Genomic DNA, 21,393 nt, shown 5'->3' with positions numbered 1-21,393 from the left:
AAACGTGGACCATCCATACAAGAGAGTATTATGGGGCAATAAAGAGAAATGCAGTTCTCATACCTGCTACGACATGGATGAAGTTGGCTACATTGCGCTAAATAAAAACATCAACAACAAAGACCTCACCTTGAATGGTTTCTTCTAGATGAAATACCCAGAATGGGCAAATCTATAGAGACAAATTAGAATGGCCGTTACCTAGAACTGAGGGTGACACAGAGTTGGAGGGGAAAGAAGAATGGATGGTAGTCGACAAAGTTTCTCTTGTTCTAAAAACGAGTTAGGGACAGTGGGAGAACTCTGAAATGTGTTAAAACCATTGAATTGCACACTTTAAATACAGGGCATATGAATTATAGCTCAATAAAGCTGTTTAAAACAATCCATTTGAGGATAATTCAAAAGGATATATAAAGAAAGAGATAATATAAAGAAAAAGAATGTACTTAATGCCCTAGTTTTTCTAGTACATTAAAATGTGGGTCAAAATCCTGAATTTAACACACACACACACACACACACACACACACACACACGTCATGAAGTGGTCTGGTGCGGTTAATTCAATCCAATTTACATTACCCCAGGTTGGTCAGTGACAGGGGCTTTGAAATCAGAACCAGGTTTGAATCTAAGCCTCATTATTGCTTACAAGTTGAATAACTTCAGACCATGCTGAAATTCAGCAAGCCTCAGCTTCCCTCTATGCAAAATGAAGAAAATAATAACACTCCTCACACTGGGCTCTTGGAGAAAGTAAATGATCTAAGTCACATAAACCGGTGAGCAACTGCAGTACCTGGCATAGCATTAGCATTCAAGCCACATAAACAAACAATAAATCCACCAGCAAAATCAAAAGTGCTTGTGTGGAATATGCCAAGCCTGTGAGCAGACACAAAAAATGCAGTTTCCCCATCACGTGAGGCACCAAGCAGACCATCCTGTGCTGCAATCCCAAATTTATAAGTCCAAACCCTAAACCCTAATGTGGTATTATTTAAGGATGGGACCCTTGAAAGATAAGAAGGTTGTGAAGATGGGGCCCTTATAAGTGGGATTAGGGCCCTTATAAATGGGATTAGTGCCCTTATAAATGGGATTAGTACCCTCATAAAAAGAGAGACCAGAGAAATGCTCTCTACCCACCATGTGAGGAAACAGAGAAGACGGCCATCTTCAAATCAGGAAGGGAGCCTGCACTGGGATCCTGATCAGGAGGTGCCTTCATCTCAGGCTTCCCAGGCTGCAGGATTTGATGTTTAAGCCTTCCTGTGATATTTCATTAGGTCAGCCTGAATTACTAAGACAAACACCAAAAAGCTGTGCAAAGAGATGCATGCTGTCGGAGACATTTAAACTACGTCAAGCAGAAATTCCTGAACCAGAGACTAAAAGGAGGAAAACAAGGAATAAAATGAGAAGCTCACATCTCACGCAACACTTTCACTATTAAGCAGCTCCCACTAGCCTCTGTGGGTGGAGTTCTCAGCCTCCCCAGGGTATTGTGTCCCTGCAGAAGACCAACAAGGCCACAGAGAAACTGAATCGTAGGGGACAACAGGCACGACCCCCGATGTTGACAACCTTCCACACCAACAGAAGGTCTGGGGAAGTGAACAGCATCGTCTACTGTAACCAAGTTACAAAGAAAAGTCAAATACTTAAATTCTCCAGATCTCATCATTTCTGACCACAGGCTACTCGGCGGCCCTGTATCTCATAAAAGAAAGCAAGGAACAGATTATTACCAAGCCGGACAAGCTCCTGACCGCTCTCTGGTCTGTTTCTCCCTGAGGTTGGGACACCTCCAGCGGTACTGCTCTTTGAAGGATATCTGATGAGAAGAATGCAGTTCACTCTTTTTTGCAGTTTCAAGGACAAATGTAAAAGAAAACATAAAAAGATCATCAACTGGGAATATTTTAAATGAGGAAACAGAAGTCAAAGAAAAAGTCCATGGAAAGTGAATTTTTTAAATGAAAAAAAATGATACTGAATAATATGACGGTAAACAATATAAATAATTACAGTGAATAATAATATAAAATAGCTGCCCACATAATATCATTGGTGCAAAAATGATGCTGCTGTGTCTTTGACATGGAAAGTTTGTCATTTTCACCGTGGTGACCTATCACAATGTACTGTATATTTAAACCACGTTTCTCAGTATTATAAACATCTTTTTGAAGTGCTAAGCATAACCACTATTTTTGCAAACACTTAGGAGAATATAAAGTTTTGCTCCTAGCCTTCTCACAGTCTGAGGCTATACTGCTTCTCCGAGCATCACGGGATACTAAGCAGAACAAGGACAGCACAAAGTAATGTTCAGTGAACACCTATTATGTGCCGGAGCTGGGGCCGCACGTCACTTTCCAGGAGCCCACACATCGGTAGGACAGATCCCGCCCCGATACCTCCTCACATACCCACGTTCCCTCACTCCATCTCGAAAGCGAGCTGCAAGTAAGTGAGACTTCAGAGTCCCCAAACTGATACACACCGGCCTTGTCCTGCCACACTGTGCACTAGCTTGTTCTGCCTGTCCCTTCCAGGGACAGTTTCTGTATGCCTCGGAAAAGGAAAGCCCCAGGTCGGCAACAGATTGCACGTATCCTGTGGCCCACGAGGTTCCTCACAACCCGCATTTTCACCGCAAGGCTGCACACCCGTGGACGTGTCCGCAAGGGTGCTGCGAATCATCAGCACAATCTGGGCCGGTGGACAGGCTTCCTGACTGACAGCTGCTCCTCTGCGGCTGGGACCTGCTGTTGCAAAATTATCATAAGCAACGTAACACCAAAGGTGCAATGCGCAAGTGCTGAGATCTAAGTGGAGGAAGGGAGGTCATTCGCTGGCTGGTGGCCGCATCCTTGTCGCTTACTCTGGGAGACCTACACTGGTGTCTTCACAGATGCTCCCCCTAACGCAGTGCCAGGCACACAGTAAGCTCGAGCTGAATGAGTGAGAAAATAATTAGGATGCACAAGGGAATGCACAACCTCTGCGTGGGCCTTGTACAAAAAAAGAAATCCTGCAACTACATTTATCAAATGAAATAGAAAGTCAAAAGATCTAGGGAAAAGGTGCCTAAGTTAAAAACGTTGTTCCATCTTTCTGTACTTTATCGTACGGTTTGAGTTTTTTTCAATTTCTAAATCAGAGTCAACCAATATCTCATCCTTAAGTCCTACAAATGGTCCGAGAACTGTGAGTGACTCCAACAGGGAACACAGATGTGCTCCACATGGCAGCACGGGAAGAGGGAACACAATAGTGTATGTGGAAGACACAGTAAATCTGATGAACAGTTACACAATTAAATGAAATTTAGTTCCAAGAAGCAAGGGACAGCGGGCCAAAGAAAGAGAGCAAGGTGGCCTGACGTCGAATCCATCCAAAAAGCTGACATTTTATAGTTGTCTGTATTTTTATGCCTCAAAGTCTTCTGAAACGGTAATAATAATTATAATAATTATATCTGTGTCATTCAGGTAATCTGAGGGCCAGGGATTTAGCTCAGTGGTTCCACTGCCTGCCTCGCAAGCACAAGGTCTGGAGTTTGATCCCTGGTAACACACACACACACACACACACACAAACACACACAAAATGCTGATCATACAGTTAATCTGAGGATTAAATAAATTAAAAACTTGGAAATCAAAACACAATAGACAAGTATTACCCATCATGGGATCAAACATAAACTTAAGGTGACACAGGCGAAGGGACAGGCCACCCCCAGCAGCCAGCTCTGCTTCTGCTAAACCAGGGTTCAGGACACTTCTCTGTAGCGTATATTCCTACAATTTTTATGTACTTGAAAGCAAAAGTTATGTAAAACTTAAAAATAAGTTGAACTTAACAAAAGCCAACTTTTCCTTAAAGGGCCATACAGCAAATGTTTTAGATTTTTCTGGCCATATGGTCTGCATCACATCAACGCAATTATGTCTCCACAGCACACAATCTGCTGTGAGCAGAACACACATGAATTCCAAAGCTGTTTTCTAATAAAACTTTACTCGTGGACACTGAAATACGAATTTCATAGAATTTTCCCACAACATGGAGGATTAGTCTTCTTATAATTTTTTTTGGTGGGGGGCAAGTACTAGAAATTGAACCCTGGGACTTAGCACTAAGCTATAACCTAAGCCTTTTGTTATTTTTTACTTTGAGACAGGGTCTCACACTAAGTTTCTGAGTTGCTCATATTGGGCTTCAACTTGAGACTCTCCTGCCTCAACCTCCCAGAATGCTGAGATTATAGGTATGCAGCACCATGCATAGCTCCTAGGCATTTTATTTCTTTGTTTTGGTTTGGGGTTTTTTATTGGGTTTTTTTTGGGGGGGAACAGGGTCTCACTCTAGTTCAGCTTGGCCTTGAAATCACTATGTAGCCCAAGCCTCATACTAACAGTGATTCTTCTGCCTCAGCCTCCCAACCCAGTGCTGGGATTACAGGCATGTGCCACCACACCTGGTAGATTTTCTTTAAGACCACTTTAAATTATAAAATCCACTTAAAAGCTTCAATTTATGTATTTTAGCACTGGCATTCTTCTGTATAAATCAATTCGTAGAGTACATTTTTATAACTATAAATGTCAAGCCTCTGCTCCAAGTTTTGGGGCTCCTTATGCTGCATTTTGTCATGTGCTCTGTCCAACAGGACAAATTTTTCATCCCATTCAGTATCAGGAATATTTCCAGCAACGGGAAAAGGTCCTGGAACATGCTGCTTTCTGTACAACTTCCTCACTTCAAGCAAAACTACTGAAAAGTATGACAGGATTTTTTTTTTTTTTTTAAAGAAAGCACCAAAACTTCCAAAGCAAGTGAAAGAATGTATGAATGATTTGGAAAACTACACTTCCTTTCCTAGCAGTCCACTTCTCTGGCTCTAGTATTAGGAACTTAATGTTTTCAGTCGAGACTAAAGGATTAAGGATGTAAAAACAAGATGCTATTTTAATTCTCTTGAATCACCAGGGAAAGAAAATCCCGGGGCTCCAGCCTTCTTGGGTTTTCTACACCTCTCTCAGGCACTGAGATTCTCACAAATAAACATTTTGTTAAAACTTTTCTACAGACTGAGCATCCCTAATCTGTAAACTCCAAAAAGCTCTAAGATCTAAAACAGTATACTCAGAGTCAAGTCAATGCAAATATTCCAAAATCCACAGGAAAAAGGCCCACCTTGTAACATATCTGGTCTGAAACATTTCACATGAGAGAGGCTCACCTGTATTACTGTCACTAAAAATGACAGGCGAGGGGCCAGGGATTTAGCTCAGTGGTTCCGCTGCCTGTCTCGAAAGAGCAAGGACCCAAGTTTGATCCCCAGTACCAAAGGAAAAAAAAAGGTGAATTTTCAGCTCCTAAGTCAACTTCACCATCCCATCCTCTAAGAAAATCCTTTCCAATTTAAATGTGGCCTTTGTTTTGACTTCTATATACTGAGCCCTTCCTGTGAGTATCACATGCAAAGAAAGCAAGCATTAAGAACAGGGGGAGCATCCACATGATTACCACAAATTCGATCACTAAGGATTCCATCAGAGAAGATTCTAGAAAGTGAATCATTAAAGTAACTCAGCAAGGAATGGCCAGGTCTAGGCCCGGTGACTTACAGTTTTCAGATGAAACTTCATTATGGTTCCCGAAAAGTGAAAAGACTGAAAACAATTACCAACCTTTATAAACGTAGTGTATATTTTACTACTTGATTCAGCCCAGCACTTTTTCAATGAACCTATGCCAAAACATACTCATATTCATTCATTAAAAACAATTCGAACCACATGGTGCTGAATTCCCACACATTTGCAAATGGATATTCTCTTTCCACTTTTTTCACTTAAAAAAAAAATGATGGATAAAAAAATTAAATATAAATTAAAACAAGAAAACAAAAATGATGGCTAACTTTTCCGAGGCTGGCAAAACTGCTCAGGGGCCTGTGGGCAGCCATTTGAGGTTATCTGAGAAAGAAGGGCCTTGGGCAGGGTGTCACATCCGTGAGGCACTCAAGATACCTGGCTCAGAATATCAGGGTCAACTTCTGGGGTTGTGTTTGAGGCCTGGCTACTGAATCAGCCTAGCATCTCTGACATCCCCACCACACTGCCGTCTTCCCACTCGGAGGATGCCTGGATGTGATTACCATGACATAAAACACTCCCAGCCATCAGGTGTTAGAAAACCAGCGTACATCCCAACCGCTGAGGTCTGTACAGATGGCCACGACTGCTCCCCACCAGCATCAAGGACCATTGTTCAAGTACATCTGGATTTTATTTTTTAAGGTAAGAATTTCAATACTTCCTTGGAGTACAGTTGTTCAATAGCCATGCTCGCTATTTTGTAAAGCTGACAGTGTTTGTTTGAACACTGAGTATCATAAAAAAGCTACTTAAGCATCTTTACTGGAAACAGAACCAACATTTGGAATGCCCTAAATCTTTCTTGTCTTTACCACTGACTGTTATAATATATAATAACCATATGTCCCACATTTCCAAGAGAGCTCCAATTTCATGTATTTTGTTACATCAAATTAATAAGTGCACTTGTACTGATTTTTACAATTCTCTTTTTATATTTCCCAAATGTTACACAATGGAGCAAGTCCTTTCATAATCAGAAAGAAATAAACCTCAGTAAATTTATAGAATATATCAATATAGTATATCCACTCAAAAATTTGCACATGAATGCTTGTAGCCAACTTTCTTCATAATTGTCAAATTCTGGAAGCAACCAATAGGTTCTTCAGTAGGCAAATAGATAAACTGCAGTGTATCATACAACAGAGTATTATTCAAACCAAAGAAAATGATCCATCAAGCTACAGAAAAATGTGGAGGAAATCCAATCTGAAAAGACTGCACAGTGTAAAATTGCAACGACACAACATTCTACAAAAGGCAACGCTATGTAGGCATTTAAAAGATTAGTGGTTGCTGGTAGGGACACATGAATAAACAGCACTGATGAATTTTAGGGTAATGAAGATAATTCTGTATATTACAGATGCTCCATGAATTTAGGCAGAATTACATCTAGCTAAAAACCACCATAAATTGAAAACATCCTAAGTGTAAAATGCACCTAACCTACCAAAAGCCATACTTTATCCCAGGCTGCCTTCAACATACTCTTAACAGTGACAGCAAAGCATCTGACAGGATGTCTTTTACAAGAACAAGGTATTGAGTACTTCACGGAGTCTATTAAATGCAGCATCGGTTATGTCCCCCAGTGACGGGGCCAACGGTAACCTCCAGCTCCCTGCCACTGCCCAGCACCACAGGAGGAAACTGCACAGCCAAACGCAGGTCCAGCAAAAGAGATCAACACAAAACTGAGAGTACAGATTCTTCGGAATGCAAATTGCTACACTGAACCATCACAGCACCTGTGTAAGGGCAGGTGTAGATCCATCCAGCCCCACAGAAAGTCCACCGCCAACAGTAACACCTGCATCAGCCGTGGACTCTGGACAGCAGTGACAGCACTCGGTGGCCAGCTGACTGCAAGAAGGGGCCACTCCGCTGCAGGATGCTGCCGGCAGAAGTCTGGGAGCCCAGGTGTTGGGAGAAGGGAGACTGCCACTCAGTTCTGCAGTAGATCTAAAACACCTGTAAAAGTGAAAGTCTTTAAGACACAGGCAAACGAGGACGAGCAAAAGCAGGCACAGGGCTCAGGGTGAGAACAACTAGCAGCCAGCCCTGGGAAACCATCCCCTCTTCTTCGTCACCTGCAAGCCCTGGTTTCTTCTACAGGATGGGGGATTTGTAGCTGCCACCCGCCATGCTACCGACATTATTTTAAAATGAATAGAATATATACAGTATCTGGGGGTGGTGGTGTGTGCCTGTAATCCCAGCATTGGGGAGGATGAGACAGGAGGAAAACTATGAGTTCAAGGCTGGCCTGAACGACATAGGGAGACCCTGTCTATAAGTAAATAAACAAACAAGATGGCACTCTCTGGACATGGCCCTACTTCTCAGGGGGGAACTTCTCATAAGGCCATAATCAGCCCCGCAAGAGCACTATCCAGGGGACAGTAGGTCCCAGAGCGGGCCACAGAGGCAAAACAAGACAGGCAGAGCAGCACAGCGGAGAACACTGGACCAAAGGAGCCCTCGGAGGCCGAGGCTACCTCAACACAGCAAACTACCAGATACACCAAAAGAGTGAAAAGGACGACCAGACTGGGTTTTGGGGGACTGGAGAACTTACTTGTTGGTCCAACCGAGAAAACAGATCAGTTTGTGTTTCTTTGTACAAAGGAACTGACGTCAAGGGCAAGAGGGGAGTAAAAGATGCCAGACAAGAGGGTAATATTGACTAGAACATCAGTCTTGGGGAAGGAACATGCAGACTCCCCCAACTGGCAGGTGAAAATTTCTGTTATACAGGATCAGGGAGGTGACTAAAAAGGGCAGGAGACACCTATTTTTCATTAACAACTATCCATGAGAATCCATCCTAATTAGGGAACAATGTGCTACGTTCCTGAAACAGCACCCAGGCAGAAAGCCTGGACCAAGTGGGGGCAACCTGAAGGACCAAAGGGAGAGGAGGTGGGTCATGCGCTGCTAGAATTACAATTCCACAGGAAGAAGGGCCCCTCCCCTTAATGGCTGTGAAACTGATCGGGATATTGGCTAATAGGGGTCCCCAGAGTGCTAAACTAAATTAGAGGAAGTCCTATAATTACAGCTAGCAGTTAATTATAATATGATGGGGATTGTAATCAAAGGAACACATACACTGTTAGTTTCCGTCGACTCTGCAAAACACAGTTGAGAGTCGACGAGCGGCTTGCTCTGTGGTTCAACTTTTGACAAGCGCCCGCCTCCTGCAGGTGATTTGGCTCAAAATCCCATTCCCTGCCCCTTCCTGCTTTTCCCACACCGTGGCGGCTCCATCCACCCAGAATGTTTTTTCTCCAGATTTCCATGAGGCCTGCCTTCTTCCTCCATGCAGACATCAGTCCCCCCGGGACAGGCATTCCTAGACCACCCTCTAAATAGTCACCCCAACATTCCCTCGCCGGCTGTCCTCTTAGCCCACTGCTGTCACCTGACAAATGGTTTCTTACAATTTGCTGTCCCTGGAATGTCAGGTGCATGAGAGATGACATCAGTCGATCCTATCCCCACAACATCAACCCTAGACATTACTCAAATGGTGAACGTAAAGGGACAAGGCTGTAACGACTACGTCCTGCCACCTTTTACGGTGGAAAGACACAAAAGCAAAGGGATCTTTGATCACAGTGATGACATCACTGTATGTAAGTGAACAGCACTATACGTTCTAGCAAGATGTATGTTGACTGGTTCCCATAGGCATCAACCTGGTAGGTGCACAGCTGTCCCATTGGGCAGCTTGTACCACCTGACACGACTGTCCTGTGCCGTCCAATGGGGACAGTCACTGGCACCACCGGGGGTTCAAGGCCGTCCAGCAGCGAGACACACAAATCATGGCCCCTTGGTGAACACGTTACAGGCCCCAGAAGCAACAGATCTGTGCTACAACATCAAAAAGGCACTGAAAGGAAACTAAAACTTTTGAGGTGCCTTTCATATTGTAGGAGCTATGTTTGGCTATAAAGAAACATTATTTCTTTCTTTCTTTTTTTTTTTTTGTTTTTTTTTTTTTTTTTGAGACAGGGCCTCACTATGTAGTTGAGGTTGACCTGGAACTCAGTATGTACCCCAGGCTGGTCTCGAACTCACAGCGATCCTCCTGCCTCAGCCTCCCAAGTGCTGGGATTACAGGTGTTCGCCTCCACACCCAGCAAGAAATATTATTTCTTAACAAATGACTAGCATGCCAGCTTATATCACTTTTATAAATAACCTAAACTGTGACAGAGAAGCTGGCTTGGACAAAGTCATACACACAGCAAGTGCCATGTGCTCACTCAGCCCTTTCGCATCAAAATTTCTATGCTCCCATGCTTCCGATTGCTTTCTTCCTTCATTCTTTTCTTTCCTTTCCCTTTCCTTGCCTTGTTTTGAAGAAAAAAAAATTGTTTTCGAAAAGTAGAGATCAAAACATGAACCTCTTTATACCTGTCATTCAAAACAAACACGATACATTTTGTTAGATTGCTTCAGATCCCCTTTTTCCTTCAAAGAGAAATTTTTAAACTGCCAAGAAAGCTCCAAGTCTTGTTTTCTAAAACAAACTAGAAATCGCGTCTTCTATTCTCTTACCCCCAATGTTTAGACAAAGACAATGTTGGCAAGACATTTTGCCACTTGTGCAGTTACAGTTAGGTGTATTTTAAAAGCATTCCTTGGTGTCAGTTCGGAATCATTCTTCTGCCCTTGCCCTTTAACCATCTGTTAACTGTCTGAATACCTTCAGGCTTTGGTCTCCACTAACTGAAGCTATCACAAACACAATAACCAAGGAAGGTCTTGGGTTAACTCTGCCAATGTTCCCTGCAAGAAATGAGAAGGCAGGAAAAAGACGTGAGGAAACCTCACTCTGGCTCTAATTTACAGCCATCCATCCTGGCTCCAGGCCAGCCCAGTTATGTTCTAAATCTGCTTGGTGAGACCCCCGTCAAAGACAGCTCTGTGTGAAACAAACCTCTCTCTACAGAAAGAACCCCTTTCATTCCTCTCCAGAAGTCAGAACTCCAGGGTGCAGAGATGCCTCTGCCAGGGGGAGTGGAGGGACAGGAGGAGAAGGACAGAAAGGCGATCAGAAGAGGCAGAGGCAACAGGTCTGAACGCTGACGGTTTACAGAGCAAAGGAAGGACACGGAACACCTGTAAATACCTCAGCAAGCCTCAGCCTGCCTCTGTGCAGGAGGGTTTGCACATTCCGCACCTCTCCCAGTCCCTCTGCCTCCCGACCGAAAGGCAGAACTGGACCCAAGGTCACAGGAAGTGCCTAATCTCTGCGAACAAACGTCAGTCTTCGGGGCCCAGAAAATGCCTTTGTTCTTTAGAACCAGCGCTGAAAGTGGGCTGAAATGACCACATCATTCACCAACTTGAATTCACAAAGGCAGCACCTGTTTTCAGAACGGACTGGAAAATTTTTAACAATCTTACTTTTTATGCTGTCTCTCTGAATGAATAGCTATGCATGAGAAGGGCCTGAGGGGGACCCAGTCAGTTTTCCCACACCAAGGTGAATGGATGGTGTTACCGATGGAAATGTGGTGATATTTTTAAGTAAGTCAAGGCATAATTTTAATGTACTAAACATGAAAAATGATACAGTGATGGGAAACAGCCCACATCTTTTCTTTCCTCCTTATACTTCAATAAGCATGTGACCAATCAAGGGCACAGCTGCCAGCATCCCCCAAATTCCTAAATTCTTGCTACCTGCAGAACTTCACCATCCCCACAGCAAAGCTCACGGTTCCTAGGCCTCAAAATAACTGTTCCCTCAGTAAAGGCCCAAAGTCGTGATCAATTAAAATAACAAGAATGTGGGGGGATTCAGCTCAGTAGTTCCACTGCCTGCCTCGCAAGTGCAAGGTCCTGAATTCGATCCCCGATACCAAAAAAAATAAAATAAAGTCAGTGTAATAAACTAACAAGAAATGTATGGAGCTGATCACTTACCTTGTGTAGTCGATGAAGAAAGAGAAGTACAAATATCAGCATCCCTTCTCCCACAAACCCTGTCTCTTCTCAAACAAGTCACTTTTTTGCCAGAAACTAAAGAAACAGCAAAGCCAATGTGAATTCCACAAGATGGAATTGCTTGCTTTACTTGCTGATGCTATGTATAAGACAGCAACACATTTCTATTATTCTAGATCTTACCGCAACATTTTAGACCCAAGATAAATGCCCGTGGAGAAACACATACAATTTGTCTTCAAAGAAAGGTATTTATTTTTTAAATTTCAACCACAGTATCTTTAAATTATGTGTACTATTTCAAAGCATAAAGATTTTGATTTAGGGTACATAACAATCTCTATTAATGCTTTAAAAAGTTTAAGGAACTAAGGTTTAGGTCAGCTAAATTAAATTATATACATTATTGCTTCAAATTCCAAAGCAAAGAATTGCTTCCTCTGGCTGATGAATGAGTTGTTGGGGGCACCAGGGGACGACACATTTCCTTCAGCTAAAGGAGCCTGCCCCAAAAAGTTTCTGTTTCTCAGGGAAAAGGCTACACAATGTGAATGTTTTAAAAACAAGGAGGATTTTGTGTCTTGTGTGTGTGTGTGTGTGTGTGTGTGTGTGTGTGTCTGTCTGTCTGTCTGTCTGTCTGTCTTGAGGTCCATGCTACAGAGTCTGGCTGTCTCTGTCTCTCTGTCTTGAGGTCCATGCTACAGCCCCAAGAGATGGATAAAACCCCAGCAATTACAGGGAGATGCTATTTCAAATTGTCCCCGCCTGCTGGAATTCAATAAGACATTCAGGGTTATTAAAACCCATCAAGATTCTGGAGTCTGCGTTCACAATAGCACAATGAGTGACCCACTGCACCAAAACGACTGTCTTTCCCAAGGTCATCAAAGCCAAAATGTCATCTCTCCAGTTTCATTTATACCCTTAAGGCAAATAAAGTTAACTTTGCCTAGGAAAACAGACCTTTCCCAAAGAATGTTGACATCTTTATTGATTTGGAAAGTCTCTTGTGAGTGTGCGTGCACACACACACACACACACACACTCACTCACAAACCCTGGCTTCTGTAAGGCAAGTGAGCCTACCTGTCCACTATGGGGCCCCACTGACCACACACCGAACTAATTGCTATAGCAGTGGAAGGAAGTGTAACGACAGTGCTCCGATTTTTAAATTAGAGGGTGGCAGACATGCTGGAAAACACGCTCCAGCAGAGCAAGACCCTTAAGGATTTCAGACACTCCTGTGTTCCAACTGCCCTAGAATTGGACCTCTAACATTTTAAGCTCTTTGAATCCTCTTAACGACACCATAGATGGATAACATGCTTATCCCAACTACAGAGAAGAAACTGGGATTCAGATAACTCAGCTACCAAGATGACACAGCTGGTCAGTGGGGAAAGGAGGCCTTTAGGTCCTGCCCCTGGCTCTTCCCTCTAACAGTTTGTCACTCTAGTTGACTCACAAACACAACACAAGTTCTTAAATATAAAACAAGTCTCACTCGACAATGAGTATGTTGGGGTTTTATTGTTATTTTTATTGTTTTGAGACAGGATCTTGTTAAATTGCCTGGGCTGGGCTTGGACTTTGAGATGCTCCTGCCTCAGCCTCCCAGAGTGCTAGGAATTATAGGTGTGCACTACCATGCCCAGCCAATGAGTATGTGTTTTTAAATCAAAGTTAGGAACTCAAAACAATAAACAAGTACATATGAAAAGCTAAATTCAGTTGTATTCATCTAATTTAAAACATGAATCGAAGTATTTCCTAAGTTAAATATACATTGCTGATGTCATGTATCTAATAACTTCTGTCCTTGATCAGTGTCAGTAATTAAGTCTTCATTAAGGCTTAAGACAACAGCACTTCAACACCTCCTCATTATTCTACTGTCTAGAAGAAAAATTAAAACTGGGAAAAGTTCGAAACTAAGACAAGGCCAAATAGAAATGGACCCTACCTTTCTAATGCAACACAGGGCCAAATTACACACAACAGAGCCTTGTTCCTTTACTGCGTAGGGTGGGACGTCAATCACCACTGCTGTCACCCCGCTTTCTGAGAGCCTGCCTCAGCAAGCTGGGACCACCAGGGGACAGGGCCCTTCTCCCACCAACAGCTAGCTGCACCCATGACTCGCTGTAGCCAAGCAGACTCCCGCTTGAAAAATCTGGGCCTGTTACCAGAGGAAAGACCATGCAGTATCGTACTCGAACACACTGCGCCAGGTCAAAGGCACCTGGCAAGGATTAAGTCTGCAAATCTAAGAAGGAAGAGGTTGAGGAAGAAAGTAGGCGGGGCAAGAGAATGGCAAGGCCCTGCAAGGGGAACAAAAATGACATCTGACCTGGGCCCCTGGGCCGTGAGGGACAGCACTGCTTCCTGACCTTCCTGTCCCTGTCACCCTCCACCACATCCCATCAGGCCGCCATTTGTACGGGAGTTCAGAGGGCTCCTTCACACTGCCTCGCTCAAGAAAACCCCAAAGACACAGTATTGTCTCCTCTGTTTGTCCCCTATTAGCAGAAAGGACTGAAAAATACATCTTCCTGTAAGTCTCCAAAAGAAGACAACCCTCTGGGGCACCAATGACAATTTGAAGAGGTCCCAGTCACAGACCGGTGCCAACATTCTCAAAAAGCCTAATTCCTAAAGGCAGCCACGAGTCAGAAGAATTTTAAATAATTATCCCAGGTGATAACAATTAAGTATAAAAGATGATCAACTTCTTAAAAAGAAAAAATCCTATACTATAGAGAAACCACATACACAAAGACTTCCCACTGCTTTAAAATTTTAAAAAGAAAAAAATCTACCAAGCTCTCAGTCTGTTTTACTGCTATTCAGAGAGAACTGCAGAAAAAAAGCCAGCGTGATTTGTGATGGTACAAAATGACAACATAATCGATCGTGAATGAAGGCTTATTGGTTTCACATACATATAACATATAAACAGATGTCCGGCTCAGTACCTAAGGCAGTGAGGCTGGAATAAGGCTGGAAATTGCTTGAGGCAGAGGGATGGAGGACCCTTCTGCTCAAAGCATCTGGTTTGATACTGGGAGAAGGGAGACAGGAAAAGTCAAAGAATGAATTAGTCCCGGACCTCGAAGACTTCCTAGTCTAGCCAAGAGGACAGGCACTCCCACGAACAGTTCAGAGCCAGGGCAGATAAGGCAGGGGCTAATTGGAAGCCTTAGCGAAGCGTGATAGCATCGCCAAGGCAGGGGCAATTAATCACCAGCGAGGGAGGCAGGCGACAGCACCAACTCCTACAGCGCTGTCGCTGTGGAAGCAAATCCACTCCTGCAGCCCTCACCAAATGGCACCCGTGATCTCTGAGACCCATCATCCACACCTTTTATCTGATTCATCCAAATCCCTGCCTTCTTCCAGGAAAACATCTGTTTATCATCCTCTCTGAGAGCTCATAATGTGACACGGTGACCTTGAATTATCCTTTATCTCCAGAAAATATCCTCCTTCTGAAAAGGCAGCAACAGCAAAAAAAAAAAAGAAGAAGAAGAAGAAGAAGATAGTGTCCACAAGGAGTTCAAGACCATCGGTGAAAATAACCAAACGGCTGGGTTTCTGTTCCATATCTCAGCTGCTGGTCTTCACATTCCACTCACTGTCGGCTGTGTTAGAAACACTTGGGCAAACAGCACTATGCTAAAAACCATCTGTCTATAAAATATTTATTGCAGCCTTACTCAGAGGTTTTTCTTGCCCATCAAAAACCACTGCTCAAATTTTATACCGAGTCCTATTAAAACAACGCATGCAAAACCTGGTGAAACTACAGCAGTGTCTAAAGTTTTGTTAATTGTGCCAATTATCAGCATCCTGGCTTTGACAATGCACTACCATTAAATAAGGCGTCACAACTGGAGGGAAGGGGGACCCGGGTGATGGGTACACAGGGCCTTTTTGTACTATTTCTCAACTTCCTGTGATCATTTCAAAATTAAAAAGTTAAAAATTAAATAATGCTCCTGATATTCATCACTTTGCAGGGCTTTGCCAGTGGTCCCTTTTCCTTGGAGATTCTAATCCATTGATATCGCACCTCAAAACTTGCAGATACAACTAAATGGCCACAAAGCCGTAGTCATAGGTGGAACAGCCAGAAAGGGGCCCTAGCACTTCAAGGAATCCAAGCAAGCCAATGTCTTCAACCTAACCCCAGACGGACCAGGCTCTGATGGAAAGCCTTGTCTATGCTATCACAGAACCCTCCCCAATCCACTCCTCCCAACGCACACAACAAGGATGGGAAACACCTGAACATATTGAGAAGAGAGGCAAAACCAAGTCAGCACAATCCCTCACCCACAAAACTTACCTCTGCCTTCCCAAGACTTGGTTCTAAGGAGCCAGTACCATGTTTCCTATAGGAGCCTGCCTCACTGGGCTCCTGCAGAACTCAAAGCACAGGACGCCTTCAAAGAGATTGCTGTCATAGTAAACTCTGCTCAGAGATGCACAAACACACAAGTCCCACAGGAGATGCCTCCTTAGCAATTATTTATAGGACTCATTCCCCACTCTCTACCCCACTGCCAGTGCCAGGGGACACAAACCGAGTGCCACAGCCTAGGAGCTGACTCTGCTAGTGTCGGGATCCAAAATGTTCCCTGAAAGGCTCACTGTGTTGAGGCTCAGCTGCCATCCGATGACTTTTATGAAGTCATTAGATCCTGAGAAACTTATCTGTGGAAAGTGGAAGAATCAGTGGATGAGTTCTTAGGAAGTGGGGCCTAGCCCCATGAAGCGGATCACGGCTTGAAAGGTACACTTTGCCCCACCCCTGACTTCCTGGTGGCCATGAGGTCAGCAGATTTATTCTACCATATCCTTCTCCCATGATGCTTCTACCTCTCCCATGATGCTTGTGACCTACAAGTAATGGAGCCAGCTGACCATGGACAATGACCATGGATGGAACCCTCTAAAGCAGTGAGCCAATACTTTGTCTCCTTCAGGGTATCTTAAAGAAAGTAACCTTAATGTGCTATCTGTTATTATGAAAGCAATAAACATGTGATCTATTACCAGTAATGCAGCAAACTTTATCATGCTCCAAACTATTAATCTAGCTGTTGTTCTAGAGGAATGTGCATAGTATTATTAAGTGTAAGGACAGGGAATGATTAGACTATGCTGGTGTCCCTGACCCAAAACAGTGAGTGTTATGGGTAGAATTTCAGTCGCAGACAGGGAAGCCCAACGATTAACAAAGATAATCTAAAGTTTTGGACAAACGCCCAACAAAGCAGGCATGCAAAATGTCAGTGGTAGTGTCACCCTGCCCCTCCTTCATTTCCCTTTCACCTTAAAAATCAACAAATTCCCAAATACAGTCACAGCGGCTCCCAGAATGGCTGAGGTCAGACGAGTTTTTCCAGTTCTACAGATAATTCTATTAAAACACCAGCTACTCTAATCACCCCATGGACTACTCACTACTCACCACAGCACTTCCCCCACCCTGACCCTCTTCCTCTGTGAGGGAGAGCAGAGAGGCAGGAGGGAGAGGTCCACCCCACATAGGCTGGTTCCTTCGCATGAAGGATCTTGGGGAGGCAGGGATCCTTGTGGTTTCTGAACTCTTGCCAATCACACAAAGGAAGCCTGGTGTATGATTTTTCTAGCCAGTTTTGTAAAATAATTCCAAACCTCGAAGTGTGTGAAGCCAAAACTGTAAAAACTGCTAAAATCCCTGGAGTTGTTTAATATTATTTATTATGATTCTTCTTGGCACCCCCAAAAGTCTCTTACCTTGGGCTTCCAGAGCATTTTATTAATTTACACACCATCAGTGGGGTTCACAGATGGTGAGACCCAAACACAGAGAAGTCTGAGAGCCTTGGCCAAAATCCCAATAACCTGTAAATAAGCATGATGCTAAAGGACCCGGAATCTTAACCTTCTATCCATGGCATCACTGGTAGCGCTGGTGCCGAGGTGAGGTGGGGGGGCAGTAAATGTCCCTGTTACACCAAAGGGAAGCGAGGCTGAAGCCATCAGGAGAGGACTCCAATTCCACCACCAAGGTTTTCAAACCTCCTCTTTTTAGGGCTGGGGATTTAGCTCAGTGGTTCCGCTGTCTGCCTCACAAGCGCCAGTGCCTTGTGAGTTCAATCCCAGGTACCAAAAAAAACAAACAATTCAATCCTCTCCTTTACAAATGAGTCACTTGCTCTTAAGCTAATCCATATAAGGAATTTTAAGAAATCAGTGAATGAATGACCTGCCTAACTTGAACCCAGAAGTAATTAAGAGCTCTTAGGAAACGTGCACTTTTACATGTGCACAGGCTTCGAGGTTCTGATGTATTCTTCCACACAGAAAGCAGATCATGAATTAGGCCAAAGACATCAATTCTGCTAAAAAGCTTGAGCTTATTTTCAGATCAATTCCAGTCACATGGGATATTCTAGAATCATACAGGCATTTTAGCATGTGCCTCGCTGTCTAGGGCTCTTTTGTTTATTGCTTATTTTCATATCTGGGGCCACAAGCTTTTATCAAGTATCAGCTACAAGCAGAAAGGAGAAGAAAGGAGAGTTGGCCAACTGCAAATTTACGTCATTGACATCAGATGACCACCTTGACACTGAGAAGGGCCTGGATGGTGAAAGCAGGGAGCCACTCAGACTTTTGAATTATCATCTTTTATAAGTTAAAGTTCAAGTAAAGGGACACTCTTTACTGAGTCAGCTGAAAGGATGCAAAATTACAAAGAGCCAAAACTCGGTTTTGAAACACTCTTCCTGTTTATAGTGACTCCACTCCCAAAATGCGGTGGAATTAGATTTTAATGAAGGTTCCTACTATCATGGTATTGCTCAACAGCACTTTGGCTAAGCCAGCTTTTAACCCTTTCTAGAACCTAGAAAATTCAGACCCAGTCAGTTGCCAGTCTGAAGGGGACCACATTCCTTTTCTTTATTTTCCACCTTCTCATCTCACTTTAGTCCCATTTTAAGGCAACTGTACTAGCAGTTTCCCAAAGATGATACTATGGTTTGAATGCATCCCCAAAAGTTCCTATATGGGACACTTAATCCCCCAATTCACATATTCATGGCATTTGGAGGTGGATCTCGTGGAAGGCGATTAGGGTTAGATGAAGCCATGAGACCAGAGTGCCCTCAGTGGCATCAGTGGCTCTGTACGAAGAGACCCAAACTAGCACGTCCTCTGCGTCCCCATGTGGCACCCTCCGCCGTGTTCCGATACAGCAGGATGGCCCTCGTCAGATGCCTGCACATGCTGTTGTGACAACCCAGCTTCCGGAACCATCCTCTGAACCACTCAAATGTCCCCAGTGTAGCAGGTCCTGAGGATGTTCCCCTGTCCCCACTAGGCACTGAACCCAGGACCTCTGCACTGAGCCACAGCGCCAGCCCACCTGCCTCAGCATCCCAGAGCTCAGATCACAGCGTGCGCCACCACACTCCACCCCTAAGGGTGTCTCCTAAACACACTGCCCTCCCATCACCTCCGCAACCAAAGGGATGAGACTTCCTTCTTTCTTGCATCTCTCTGAAAGTCTCGAGACAGGATTGTCTTGTAGTTTGCCCCACACACCAGCTGCTGCTTCCCAAATCTCTCTACAAGCCAGGATCCATGTGACTCTGAAACCTGATTCTTGCCTCTTGGGTGCTCCACTCACTGGTTTTCCACTCCGCTCCACCCACGGGCCCTTGTCATCCCTACCCAAGCCGCCCTTCCCTGGGACCTGTGCTGCTCATCCTCCCTCCCTCGGCCAGCCCTGCCCATCTACCTCCGGGGCCCTGCAACTCTGCCCCAGCTGAGGCCACCGCCTTTGCAGGAGAGGCCCAGCTGGCTTCCTTGGGCTAAAAGCTCCAAGCCAGGCCCCAGAGGTTACGGGAACCTGGTGAGGGGGCAAAGACTTCAGCAGACTTTTGGTTTTTTTGAGTCTTGTTTTAAGCGGGATTTACCAAGACTGGTGACTCCTACGAGAGGGACAAGAAGACTCAAGTCTTCTCCAACACTATGCTAGGCAGCCAGGGAAATGAATATCCTTCCCTGGGAGTTTACTGAAATAGAGGCGTCAGGGGAGCAGCAGGGGAGCGGGCGGCTCTGAGGGTGCAGGAGGGAGTGTGTGTGTGCGCGCGTCTGTGTGTGTTAGGAAGGGAGAAAGGGCAATGTCTGTTCTCTGCGCCACTAGCAGGCAGATAAATGGCTTGATGGCTCCCTGTGTCTGAGAACTAAAACAAAGTCCCCAAAAGCATGAAAGTAGCTAGAGCATGAAGCATCAGGGGCCATCCTGTTTCTGGGAGATGCTGCGAAGAAAGCCCCAGAAACTTTAAATTGTGAATGAAAACAAAAACAAGGTTAAGTGGCTCTCAGAGAGAGTGCTGGAGGAGCACTTCGGGTAGGGCTGTCCTGCAGAACTTCTCTCTTCCTCCCCTCCCACACCAGTGGTGACTCCCCATCATACCAGGCCCCCCCGCAGAGGAAGAGCGGGCCCCACAGAAATAACCCAAGGACCGAGAGGAGAGCCACAGCAGGGACTGTGGCTTGAATTTTTAATAATAACAAGCAACGAATACGAGAAACTAGAGATTTTAAATAAAGCAGGTCTCCTGGGCTTCAATGCCTGAATAAAAACTACTAGAAAGGCAACATCTTTAAGAGGCCAGAGAGAAAATCTTTCAAACCTTGAGGGCCTTTCACTGATAAGCAAATGAAACTTGGAAAATAACTGAATGCACGTGGCCACAGTTCAGGGAACATCATTTACACAAACAGCTGACACGCTGGACTTGGGCTGTAGGACACCACCTGCCAGCCACTCAGCACCAAGCATGGCCACGGTCTTGCTTCAGTATCCACCTCTTCTCAGAGGGCCCATAAATGCACAGGTCCCTTTTATAAATGAGGTCAAACTTACATGTAACCTACACATCCTCCTGTATGCTTTTAATAACCTCTAGATTACACATAACACCTAACACAATGCCAGTGCTACAAAAGTAGCTATCATTTCTGCATTATTTAATAAATACTGAGAAGGAAAAGAACTCTACATATGCGTACCAGGGGGAGCAGTGGTGGGGACCGAACATGGAGCTACATCCTCAGTCCTTTTTATTACTTTTTAGTTTTGAGATAGGGTCTCCCCAAGTTGCTGTGCTGCCCACACTGGGCTCAAACTTGCAATCCTCCTGCCTCAGCCTCCCACAGTGTGGGGATTATAAGTATGAATCACCATGCCAGGCTAAACTTAAATATTTCTCAAGTAGCTGGCGAGGGGCAGGGATCTAATGTACAGTGTGGGGAAAGCAGGACTTAGTGGCAGACTACGTTAGCATGTAAATCAATAAAGAAGGAAGACCTCAGATTCGGCTTGTCATATCTGTGACAATGCAAGGTTAAGATGGATGTAAACACCGAGGAAGATTGCATTAGAATCCAGGAGGATTAGGAGTGACGGAGGAGAAGGGTGAGTAGGGAGGGGAAGGGACCATAAAACGAATTAAGTAAGAGGTGCTATGCACCAGTACCAACTGTCCACAATGAATGTGATCTTTATGTACTGCAACAATGTACTAACAAAAGCAAAAAAAAAAAAAAGAATCATCAGAAAGACAAATGCCAAAGATAACATCTCGATGTGTGCGGGGTGTGGAGTGCTGGGATTTCAGGTGAGTGCCACCAGGCCCGGCTCAATTTTTTTTTTTTTTTTTTTTTTTTTTTTTTT

At 44.3% G+C, this 21,393-nt stretch overlaps 1 protein-coding gene across 9 annotated transcripts in view; it reads right to left on the bottom strand.

Annotated features, from left to right (window-relative positions):
• Tiam1 (TIAM Rac1 associated GEF 1) overlaps positions 1-21,393 on the bottom strand; it is a 401,135-nt gene that overhangs the window by 232,527 nt on the left and 147,215 nt on the right. For 2 of the 9 annotated variants that reach the window (XM_010608609.3, XM_033755950.1), the window contains exon 3: positions 7,436-7,658. The exons of the other annotated variants lie outside the window; for them this stretch is intronic. The gene's annotated coding sequence lies outside the window, so the exon portion shown is untranslated. The remainder of the gene's footprint in view (positions 1-7,435; positions 7,659-21,393) is intronic. 9 annotated transcript variants of the gene reach the window in all.

The sequence above is a fragment of the Fukomys damarensis genome, unplaced genomic scaffold, assembly GCF_012274545.1.
Source record: "Fukomys damarensis isolate Sample0158 unplaced genomic scaffold, DMR_v1.0_HiC HiC_scaffold_24, whole genome shotgun sequence".
In the NCBI taxonomy this organism is placed as follows: Eukaryota; Metazoa; Chordata; class Mammalia; order Rodentia; family Bathyergidae; genus Fukomys; species Fukomys damarensis.
This window is presented reverse-complemented; position numbering and strand designations above follow the sequence as displayed.